At 42.4% G+C, this 12,403-nt stretch overlaps 1 non-coding gene across 1 annotated transcript; it reads left to right on the top strand.

The window, feature by feature from the left end:
* The first annotated feature begins 10,509 nt into the window (after window positions 1-10,509).
* Trnas-gga (transfer RNA serine (anticodon GGA)) lies at window positions 10,510-10,593 on the top strand. Its single transcript is given in 2 exon segments — window positions 10,510-10,549; window positions 10,559-10,593. It is a non-coding gene; the product is annotated as a tRNA-Ser (tRNA).
* Window positions 10,594-12,403: the final 1,810 nt, after the last annotated feature.

The following is a 12,403-nucleotide window of genomic DNA, read 5'->3' as shown; positions in this document are numbered from 1 at the left end:
GAGAGAGAGAGAGAAAATGTTGGCGGTGTGACTGTGAAGTAGAAACGTGAAGGAGCAGATTTATTTCTGCAAACCTTTGGAAAGCAATATTTACTTCCAAGTTGACTATTGCTTCCAGGTTTTTTGTTGTCATTGTCCTTGAGTAGTAGAACTCTGCCATCTTCATAAGTAACTGTGTTGCCGTAATTGACAGTGTTTGGAATGTAACCTGTGTATAAAATGAAAAGCAGTGGGCCAAGTATGGATCCATGTGGGACAGAGAAGTTTGGAATTTTCATACTTTTTCGTAATTTCTGTATATTGGCTCCTGTTTTCAGGTACGAAATGGTCCAGTCTGCTGCCTCTCCTCTTATACCATATACACCTAATGTATTCCAACTAAAGTAATTTTCGGTCCCGTGTTAAGGAGCTCCGCCTGGAGGCTATCGCTGTGCTACAGTACCAGGCGGCCCGCCTCGCACCTACCATTGGCAGGGCCCTGGCGGCAGCCGCTCGCCCGCTGACACTGTGCAGTGGCCGGCCGGCGCGGCGCCTATCTGCACGGAGACCGTGGGAAGGCGCCGCCTCAAGTGCCAGCGCGGCCGTCCGCCAGCCGGCCTGCCCCAAGCACCAGAGCTGTGGGCGCCTCCAAGGCACGCTGCGTCGTGTTTACACTGCAGACACCGCGCGGATCATTCCACGTCTATGGGACTCGCATACGGTACAGCAGTGCTTCATCTTACGATATGTCTGCTGTTAATCCTGCAGCAACCTTCAAGGCGATCCATAACTCAGTTCTCAGTCCTCCAAGTATACAAGGGGGGTCGGGGGGAACAGCCCCCTCCCAAAAAAAGAAAACGGAATAACACCGCCGTGGCCGGCCGAAGTGGCCGAGCGGTTCTAGGCGCTACAGTCTGGAACCGCGTGACCGCTACGGTCGCAGGTTCGAAGCCTGCCTCGGGCATAGATGTGTGTGACGTCCTTAGGTTAGTTATGTTTAAATAGTTCTAAGTTCTAGGGGACTGATGACCTCAGAAGTTAAGTCCCATAGTGCTCAGAGCCATTTGAACCATTTTTGAACATCGCCGTGGGCGGAGCTTGTGCAGTGTGCTTTTCTGCCGTCAGGTGTGTATAGCGCAACTCAAAGCCAGTTCATTATCGCCTATGGACTCGACCTCGCTTTTTCTGTTCACCTGCAGTGATTCTTTTTCTAGCGCTGTTTTCTTCTTCTTTCGTTTTACTATGATAGCAAGTGTAAATGAAGAAAGTGCAGCTGTGAAATTTTGTTTTCGGTAAAAATGCTGCTGAAACTGTTTTAATGTTGCAGACAGGATACCAAGGCGAAGCTATGGGACAAACTCAAGTGTGCGAGTGGTTTGTTCCATTTAAAAATGGGAAATGGCGACATCTCTGTTGATGACAAACCTCGTTCTGGACGTCCATCAGCTGTCCGAATCGACGATAATATTGATAAAAAAATTCGAGAGCTTGTGCCCACAGACCGTTGACAGTCAACTGACCAACTGTCAGAGATTAGTGGGTTATCTTGGAGTTCTGAAAGGTCTCTGTTGGATTCATTTCATGTAAATTTTTTAAAACTGTTGTCATTAACGGCATACATTCCACTTCTAAATTTACTGTGGTGTTTATGAATATCTGGGAGGAGTCTGAGCAGTGGAACGTGTTACTTTTACACATAACCAAGAACGATCTGTCACACTACTACACTTTAAAACACGGTTTATATGTAATTCATGTCACAGTCTCATACAGAACCTGCATCCGCTTTCTTTTATATACTGTATGTGATAAGATACTGTCATCCCCATTCCCTTCTGTGTGAAAGGATGAATGAGCAAATGTATTTCTGGTTGCATGCTTGATGGTAGCAGACAAGCCTGTCTGCTAGAAAACAGTAGGACCAACGTCGGAAAAGGTAGCGGCGCTTTCTAAAAGCAAAGAGGTTTCTATTCTTGGTATGTTCCTGTCCGTCACTTGTCATGTTGGTATAGGAAGCTGCCTCTCTGGTCACTTCCGTTTGTATCTGTTAAGCACCCTCGGGAGGGGCCCAGGCAGTCAGTCAAGGGCGAGCGTCTGAAGTGGTACGATCTCCGGCTAAGAGCGTCTCTGCTAAGTCCGTAGGACAATGGATTTCTTAGCTTCAACCTAACTGAAAATTTAATCACCTTTATTTCAGGTTTAGATCTAAAGTATCTAATGTTATCTTAAATTGCAATGCAGTGTAATTAGAGTGTGAAGTTGAGAATATCTTCCAGTAGTGGCTTTGTCATTACTTTGTGAATAAAGTGGAACCATGTGTGGATGATCCGTAACTCTAACTAAGATCATCAATCTTAAATGCGAATGTGCGTGAGATTATAATGTCTCGTCTTGACAATATTTTTCAATATAGCAACTTTTCTTTATGTTCAACCCACGTGGGGTGTACTTTGTGAGACGAGTATCACGTGCTTATTCATTTGTTTGACCTATCAGGCTAATAGTAAGACGATAGTAACCAGTTCGAGATTTATCTTTTTTAATTTGTGTTTCGATGTAATTTATTTTAATTATCAAAATTATTATGGAGTTACACTCTTTGTGTCAACCAAGTTGACCACGTGAAGCATGTAGTGTAATGATCAAAGTAGCCCTCAGCTTTTCTTTTCTGGAAGATTTCACAGAGAGTTAGTACGAATTTAGTATACCAGTGTGTGGTAATTTCATGACGGACAGGATTGCGCTACGAACGTAACTTCTTTGGGTGAAAATTGAAACGGTTGGTTGTGGTTAATTTCCTCTTGCATATGTTTCAACGTTCTTCGTGTGTTACTTTATGAATGCAGTGTTGTATGCAGTCTCCCAATCTTGGCTCCATATTTGATGAGTTCCATAAGATTCCAAACTCCCATTTTCACAATCCTAAATAAGGCACCAGTTTAGTTATGAATCAATTTTAATATGCTGAAATTTTAACGGAACAATGATCAACGTTAAAATAAATGTCCAAATATAAACTGATTTATTTCTTTTTATTTAAATTGTGTAAGATTCCTACTAAAAGATTATAATTAATGTTAGTCTGGTTGGGAATTTGGTAAGCTAGACTTGATACTTGGTGAAACAGTTGTTCAGTAATGCAAGGTTAACTAGCCCAGATAGCTCACAGCTTTTAACCCGCTTTTATTGTCTTGAATATCAGCACCGCTTTCAGAACAAATTAATGCATCAACATTACAGTTCGCTTGAGCGAATTTCAACGGAAGATTAGGGAATAAAAAGGGTTGCAGCCGAGTTTGTTCTTCTGGTTCTGACTGACAGTCAAAAGGAACTCACGTTGAAACATGTCGTGCTTTGAAACAACAGCATGAAACGTATCCAGATTTTCTGTCAAAGAAAGTCATGGTGCTATGGTTACGACCCAGAAACAAACCAACAGCTAAGGCAATGGAAGACGTCATCTTTACCCCGTCCAAAAACATGTCGTCAAATCTAACATCAGTACTGTGCTGATTTGCTTTTTGATGCCAAGGGGGTAGTTCATTCTTGGTTTGTCCCCAGGTCAGAACGTCAATCAACCTTTTTATTCGAGTGTTTTAAGAAGATTGCGCAACAGTGTTCGTCAAGAAACACCCGATTTGTAGCAGACAGGAGAATGGCTCTTCCACCACGACAACGCATCTGCATACACAGACATCTCTGTTGGACAGTTTTTGGCTAAAAACGGCATGGTTCCGCTGCCCCACGCACCTTACTCACCTGACCTGGCTCCGTGCGATTTTTTCTTATTTCCACGCACGAAAACGGACGTGAAAGGAAACCGATTCGAAAACACTGAAGAAGGGGAAAAACGAGAGAGGAGCTGTCAGCGATTTCTATAATGACTACAAAAAGTGCTTCGAATAGTGGGATAGTGGGATAAATGTATTAGTCGCAGTGGGAAGTATTTTGAGGGAGATAAGGTTGTTTGCTGAACAATTTGAAAATATACAGCTTTTGAAACACAATTCCTTTTTTTTTTTTTGGGTACTCCCTCGTACCTGTTCGTACGCTGAAACGCTTATATCACGTACTTCGAAGACTGGAGCGAGTTATGAATGGTTGTCTACCGAGTAGTTCGTCGTAAGCATGTTGAGTTTTCAGGTTATTGCTTGTACCGTAACCCCTCCCTCCCCTCGACCCCTTATCGATGTATTCACTTGTCGATGAAAAGTATTAGGACACCTGTGTGTATTGTGGAACTGACCACCAGATGCCACTAGCCACGGATGCGCCAATACAAAAGGAGTCGTCGAGAACTGCGTTTTCAGTACAGAAGCAGTAACAGCACAAAAATTTTGGTTAGACGACAAATCACATTTTTGTTACACGGTAAATCACATGCATAAAAATTCAGCTACATGCTTAGGCATTAACAATACGGATAACTTAAAGTAGAACGATTACATAGATAATGTCGTGGTGAAAACCAACCAAAGATTGCTATTAGTTGGCAGAAAACGTAGAAAATGTAACAGGTCTACTAAAGAGGCTGCTACACTACGCACACGCCTCACCGGGTAGCAGCGGCAAGGCGAGGAAACGTACACTGCCGTTACATACACATACGGCTCAATCGATTTTCTGTGACTATTACAACAGTCATCGAATTCAAGTTTCTGTAACTTTCGTTGTGAGTGTATTCCAATATTTTGTCTTAGGTAATCTTGACGATATCTACCACAAAATCACGGAAAAGAGTAAGAAAAGTATCGTAGAATCGTCCAGGTAGCTCTTCCATTATTAACACTGACACACACGGTGGTTACGGTTACTACAAGCCGCACTACAAGTTGGGAAACGGGGCCAAATTTCTAGTAGTTTACTGTCCAGTTTAGATTTTCACACACAAATGTTTTATTCATATCTTACAGAAACTAGCATTACGGCAATAAACAGCCTTTTAAACACGCCGCTAACGGCAATCAAGTAATTCACTGCAATGCAACAGTTTAAAAAAGTTTAAAGAACATTATTAAACAGGCTACTAAAGTAAATACAGAACTTTGTTAATAAAGTACGGTGCGGTAGTGAGGCTACCAACACTGCCATTAAAAAAATCTAAGGTCTCAGCAAACACACGATTAATGGCAATAAAGGAGTAGAGGAATTTAAAAAAGTCTTTAAACAAAAGTGTGCTGGAATATCATTAGAACATAACAAACTTGACGGACCCGTCTAAGGTGGCCACAAATCACCCACTCAGGGATGCTCAGGCTAGGCAGAATACTGACCAATTTAAATGCGCCCGTAAACACAATTGCCACTCTCAGGCTGGTCACTGCTCCGACTTTAAGCCAGCGAAAACTTGTAATATGATGACTTAACTTGCTGACAGAATTAGAGCTAACCTCGTACAAGGAAACATTACACCACACAGTCCTGGATGAGCGACCACATGATCAACCAACAAGAAGCATGAATTTACTCATAACACACGACAGAATAGCGAAACAATTAAACTGCCAAAACTACACCTCCAATGGGGCAGTAACGAGAGGAGGAGGAAAGATCTCTGTCTTCAATTACACCGGTGTCGGGGCCAGGAAACCCGATCGCCGAAGGCCACAAGGCAGAAGAGACGCTGGTTACGCAAAATTATTACCTAATGATTAAACCTTCCACCAACTTAGAATTATGCTCCAACAGGCAGTACACGACCTCCGATGGCAAGGATCCACACATCCGACGGCGCACGCGTCGCCAGTGTACCCAACACGCCACGGTCACGCGACAACACGATCTGTCACCGGAGTTCACTTCTCTGCAACGTTGAAGGGTAGTGACCGCTCCTTCATGTTAGATGTCTCCTTTTTAAACTCCATTGTTGAAACGGAGGACTTACAGAAGCTTGTTAACGTCCCTCAAAGGTGAAATGAACAGCAACTACTCGTGGGGCGATTCTATATACAACCAACCCGCGGGGAGCTCTTCCGTCAACTCCACCCGCTCGTTACACACACAACCGACATACATCACGTGGCAACTCGGTACAACCGACCACGCCAGGTCTGCGCTGGCGAGCCACACTTCCCTCCCGTGTCCACCAGACTCTCTCAGCGCACCACGCCCCTACTTCCGCGCCACCGCACGAAGTTACAACCGGTCAAAGACCTAATTTCCTCCATAGCAATTTCCAGGAAGCAAACGCAGATATTGATAGCAGAGGGAAAAGACAACCAAGCAGCCACTTAATGGCACACAACATAACAAACAAACATGTCGGCCGGCCGCTGTGGCCGAGCGGTTCTAGGCGCTTCAGTCCTGAACCGCGCTGCTCCTACGGTCGCAGGTTCGAATCCTGCCTCGCGCATGGATTTGTGTGATGTCCTTAGGTTAGTTAGGTTTATGTAGTTATAAGTCTAGGGGACTGATGACCTTAGATTTGATGTCCCATAGTGCTTAGAGCCATTTCAACGATTTTCAAACATGTCAGGGGAAGAAAACGAAAACCAATGCAATTTAAACCCAAGGTGTAGCACCAGTCGATACACGGCTCAGACACGTAGTGCTTTAGTGCTGGTGTTCCAGAAATCGGGACTCCGCAAACCCATCACTGTGGTCATCCTTCAGTGATATTTTTCGATCGCTTTACTATTTCCCCGCTCGCCACTCGGAGACCCTTTTTCTGAAGGAGACTGCTGCAGACGGCGACCGGGAACAGTAAGGCGTGCAAACGTTGAGGACCTTCAGCAGAGTGTATACTTTTCACGGCAGCGCGCGCTGGCCACAGTGCGCGCCGGCGGTCTGGTATCGCCTGCGGCACTAAGTGGCCTACCCAGGAGTGGCGATCCGCCGGCGCCGCCGTTAATCATCGTTAAGCGACCTGCGAACTGCTCTATGTCGCAATTACGCGCGCCGTCCCAAGGTGGCGCCCCGAAAAAAAGCGCCGGCCGCTGGCCCTGCAGGCTGCGCGTCTGATTTACAGCGCCAGACCGCTCCACGCGGCGAGGCGCGGCCGTGCGGAAGCTGCGTCCTGGGACGCCGCGCCGGGCACCGGCAAAAGCAAACAAAAATATATAAAAATATGCGCGCGGCCGAGCCGTCACGGATTAGCTTTACGATTCCTCTCCAGAGACGCTCGGTAACGCCGTGATTTGTGGCACCTCGCAGGACTCTTTTACCAGATTTGCGGAATGCAAATTATGATTATCGTGGCCTGTGGGGACGGTCTGTTGCGCAGGGAAGCGGCTACGCCGGCCACAGGCGCAGTTGTCCCTGTTACTCGTATTAGATCAGCAGTCCCTGCTTGCCTCCGGCTGCGGTAATTCCTTTTTATCGCTTAACAGCGCTCGATGTAGAACTTCGTGGTTGTTATTGTAGTCATCAAGACAAAGGTAGGTCTCAAAGACCCAGTGATTTACGTCGTATAACTGTGACAGACCTGTCTTGTTATGTGACTCGGAGAACATGTGAAGGTTGGACACGTCAAATATTGTAAGTGCCCTTTTTTTTACAAAGTACATATTCATAGCGTGTCCCTAGACTATTTATAAGTGTCAAATACTGGAAAAAAATGTTTCAGACATTCATTACTACACGACGCATGGTCTTCGCGTCAAGCCTGTTTGCCTCTGAAGTTCCATGTTCCATGAACCAAAGTACCTTCCGTTTAACCTCGAAGCGTTTGAACATAGTTTTTACATAATTTAGTGAGTAGACACGGCTTTTTGAGTTGTGGTGCAGATTATGTAATTGTATACAAACGAAGTAAGGAAACAAGGCCTTTGTTGCCCAAGATTAACATAAGATTATTGATTCAGCTACAGTTAGAAACTCTTCCATCTAATATCAACGGGTACAACGAACTTTTTTAACTTGTCAGTGCAGTCTCCTTATGCAATACAAGCAACCTCAAACAGCTATTAAATATTCTTGATCTGAAACATAAATATGGTAAAAGACACTATACTCAAAAGAGGAATTACCATGAGTGATATATTCCATGTTGTACTTCAGTCTGTAGGACGAGCTCCGTTCGTCAGTTTGCAAAACATGAAGTTCTCTTGACGAGTCGTCATTTCTTCCGCTAACAGCGCTCGATATAGAACTTTTTGATTGTTATTGTGATCATTACGACAAAGATAGGCTCAAAGACAAAGTAGGCTCAAAGATCTAATGGTTTACGTCGTATAACTGTGACAGACCTGTCTTGTTATGTGACTTGAAGAACATATGAAGGTTGGAAACGTCAAATATTGCAAGTGCCAATTTTTTCACAATGTACATATTCAGAGCGTGTCCCTAGACTATTTACAAGTGTCAAACATTCATCACTAGACGACGCATAGTCTTTGCGTCAAACAGGTTTGCCTCTGAAGTTCCAAGTGCCATGGACCGAAGTCTCTTCCATTTAAGAACTTTCAGCATTGCACCGCGTCAGCAATCGTGAGTATCGAAATAATTATGAAAAATCCGCCACGATTGCGCAAACTACCTTCTTCAGAACAAATATAAAATAGCTTCCCTAAATAGGCATAGTCAAAGACTAAAATGGACACCTATAGCGGCAAGACCCCATAAAAATGTCTACGAAAACACGGTACATATGTACGAAGTCAATAATATTACTTACCTCAACCCTGTGCGTGCTGCCTCTCCCCAGGCAACGTACGATGGTCACCGGCTCTGTGACCATCGTACGTTGGCTGGGGTGAGGCAGCACGCACATGGTTGAGATAAGTAATATTATTGACTTGCTCTGTGACCATCGTACGTTGGCTGGGGCGAGGCAGCACACACAGGGTTGAGAGAACAAATATTATTGACTTGGTACATATGTACCGTGTATTCGTAAAAAATTTTATGGGGTCTTGCCGCTGTAGGTGTCCATTGTAGCCTTTGTCTATGCCTATTTAGGAAAGCTGTTTTATATTTGTTCCGAGAGAGGCATGGTTACCCACGCTGAAACCTAGGTAAACACCAGGTAGTTTGTGCAATCGAAGCGGATTTTTCCTAATTATTCTCTTCCAATTAGCTTGGAAGAATTTGAACATACAAGTTTTTACTTAGTATGGAAACGACGTAAGGAAACAAGGCCTTTGCTGTGCAAGATTAACACAACATTATTGACTCAACTACAGCTAAAAACCTTTCCATCTAATTCCATCGCGTACAACTGACTTCTTTAACTTGTCAGTGCAAGTGTGTAAGATCTCCGAATGCAGTACTATCAAAGAGTCGCATACTCATCAAACTAAAACAGCTATTAAATATTCTTGCTCTGAAAGAGAAAGATGGAAAAAGACACTATACTCAAAAGAGGAATTACCGTGAGTGATATATTCCATGTTGTACTTCAATCTGGAAGACGAGGTCCGTTTATCAGTTGCAAAACATGAAGTTCTCTTGGCGATGATGCCATTTCTTCCTCAATAGCACAGTAAATTTCGCAAAATCTGATCCAAAGAATGGAGTTGTGAGAGAAGCAGTGAATACTAAGAGACTGTTTTCTCTTTAACTTAATTTAAATGTATGGGAAATGAGTTTTGCGGTCTACAGGTCTGCTAGTTAAAACAGTACTGTTGTTCATTTGTTCTCCTATTATCACAAACAAACGTGTTGCCCCAGTATCAACGGCACTTGAAACGAAAAAGTCCTTATTGGCACTTAGAACCGATCAGTTCCCTGGTACGCGAGTTACATCATTTTAATAAGTTTTTTTTCCTAATTTTTCTGATTATTTTTTCAGTAATGAAAAGGGCATGGAAATTCTGTAACGACAGAAAGCCATTAGACTTTTTGGATACAAACAAATCATTATAAAAAGAAATATATTTTACCTCCTGAAAAATGTTAACTGACATTTCCACTCTACATGTGGTACTCACAAAAGTGTATTTCTCGGTCTGTTGACACGAACTGACGAATATCTTAATATAGGGACTAACGAGTTCGTTCATTCCGCCATAAGTTTTCCATGCCCAGGTTTATTGCTGTGAAAGCAGAGTGTCAGAAAACGCTCCGCTATGCCTATGCTTAAAGCGTCTACGCGGCCAATTCACCAGATGCCGATGTAAGCTGTAGCAAGTCGCATACTAATTTCTTCCGAATGGCGGCCTCACATAAGTTGCTTCAGAACATAATATAGGTACGAGACCACACATTGATTAATTTTCCAATGCAAGCAGAGCGTTTGTAGACATTAAGGAACGTGAACTGAAGGCATGTAGCCATGCGTCAAATCACTTAAAGTGCTACGTAATCTTAAAGTTGAGCTGGTGTGTACGACCCTTTATACAGCAACAAATTCACCATGGTTGAAACATGCAATCATTGTTAGCCTCGCTAAGTGGGTGTCGACTGTCACTCAGAATTCCACAATATCTCTGAGTCCCTAGCTGGTGCACATCGAAATGTTTTTAAGCCCTGAATAACGTTTAATCCCAAGCGGTCACTGGCCGCACAGGACCTTACGAAAAACAACCTCACCGGCGAAGAGACAAAGACGAAAGACCTTGAAGTATGCTGTGTCTGCCTACTTAAAAGCCGGCCGGGGTGGCCGAGCGGTTCTAGGCGCTACAGTCTGGAATCCCGCGAGCGCTGCGGTCGCAGGTTCGAACCCTGCCTCTGGCATGAATGTGTGTGATGTCCTTAGGTTGGTTAGGTTTAAGTAGTTTTAAGTTTAGGGGACTGATGACCTTAGACAATGAGTTCCATAGTGCTCAGAGCCATTTGAACCATTTTGAAACTACTTAAAAACATCGTCACGTGACTCACTGAGTTACTCACTGAAGCGACATTTAACTCGACCATGTCATGAGATTATACATATTACAACATTTATACATTTCAAATATGATCAACACATGTGCATGGTTGCTACGGAACTTAGTGTCACATTATTCAGTTTTAAACATAGCAAAATAACTGGCTTCATTCAATTCTACACCACTAATAGAGCTGCAGGAAGCTTTACAGCTTTATTCACTTTGATGCATCAGTCCTACGTTGCTCAAATTAGAATCTTACATACACTAATTTACCAAAATTTTACAAAATAAAAATATGGATCGATAGACTAATGAAATAATCGTCCCATACCGGTGATAACGTTTGTGTACACGTCGAGAAATATTTATTTTGGCATCTTCATTTTGATATCAAGATCTACATAAATGTTAGTCACAAGCACATATTGTGTGTCTGTATCATTTGTTACTAAATTCATAAATCATTTTTGGTGTAATCTTAATATCTTTGTTAATAATAATTGTGTGCACACGGTAACATTTTTAGTGAGCTAGATAGTTAGTAAGTTTTTTTCTTTTATTTTCAATTTATTTATTAATTTTTTTACATTATAATGTTATACCTAAATATTTCTATTACCTATCCCATTCCTTTAAATAGCACAAAATGCATATATTATATCTCTAGATTTATTTACTCACTTTCAAGAATTCATCTATGGTATTGAAGGAGTTGTCAAGGAGGTATGATTTCAATTTGTTTTTGAAACTGTTACCGCTGTCTGTCAGACATTTTATTTCATCTGATAATTTATCAAGAACTTTTATAGCAGCAAATTTTACTCCTTTCTGTGCCAAAGATACGTTAAGTGAAGGATAGCGTAGGTCTTTCTTTTTTCTGGTATGGTAATCATGAATGTCGCTGTTGATTTTAAACTGGTCCATGTTGTTGAGAAAAAATTTCATTACTGAGTAAATGTACTGTGAAGCATTTGTAAGAATTCCTAACCTTTTAAACAGATGCCTGCAAGATGGACGACTATGAACCCCACACACTATTCTAACTACTTTCTTTTGAGCAGTGAATACCTTTTACCTAAGTGTTGAATTGCCCCAGAATATTATTCCGTATAACATCAGAGAGTGAAAGTATGGAAAGTGTGTCAGCTTACTAATTTCTACATCCTCAAAATTCACAATTATTCTGTTTGCAAAAGTTGCTGAACCTAGTCGCTTTAGGAGACCCAAAATATGAATTTTCCAATTAAGGTTCTCATCGATATGTACACCCAAAAACTTAGTATGCGCTACCCAGGCTACTGACTTCTTTTGATGTGTTATGTTTATTGAAGGAATTATACTATTTGCAGCATAAAATTGGATGTACTATGTTTTTTCGAAGTTCAGAGCAAGCCCATTCACAGAACACCAATTAATAACTTTTCCAAAGACCTTCTTTGTATCATATTCTATCGGACTTTCTTTTCTGGATTAATAATTATGCTTGTATCATCAGCAAACAGTATCCGTTCAGTATCTTGCTTTACATAAGAAGGGATGTCATTCACATATATCAAGGGCAGGAGGGGACCCATGATCGAACCTTGTGGAACACCTAATGTAATTTCACCCCAGTCAGATGAAGTGGCAAACTCCTTTAAATCACTTAAAGCATATAAAGAGAATTTTTGCTT

Source organism: Schistocerca gregaria, chromosome 8, assembly GCF_023897955.1.
Source record: "Schistocerca gregaria isolate iqSchGreg1 chromosome 8, iqSchGreg1.2, whole genome shotgun sequence".
NCBI lineage: Eukaryota > Metazoa > Arthropoda > Insecta > Orthoptera > Acrididae > Schistocerca > Schistocerca gregaria.
This window is presented reverse-complemented; position numbering and strand designations above follow the sequence as displayed.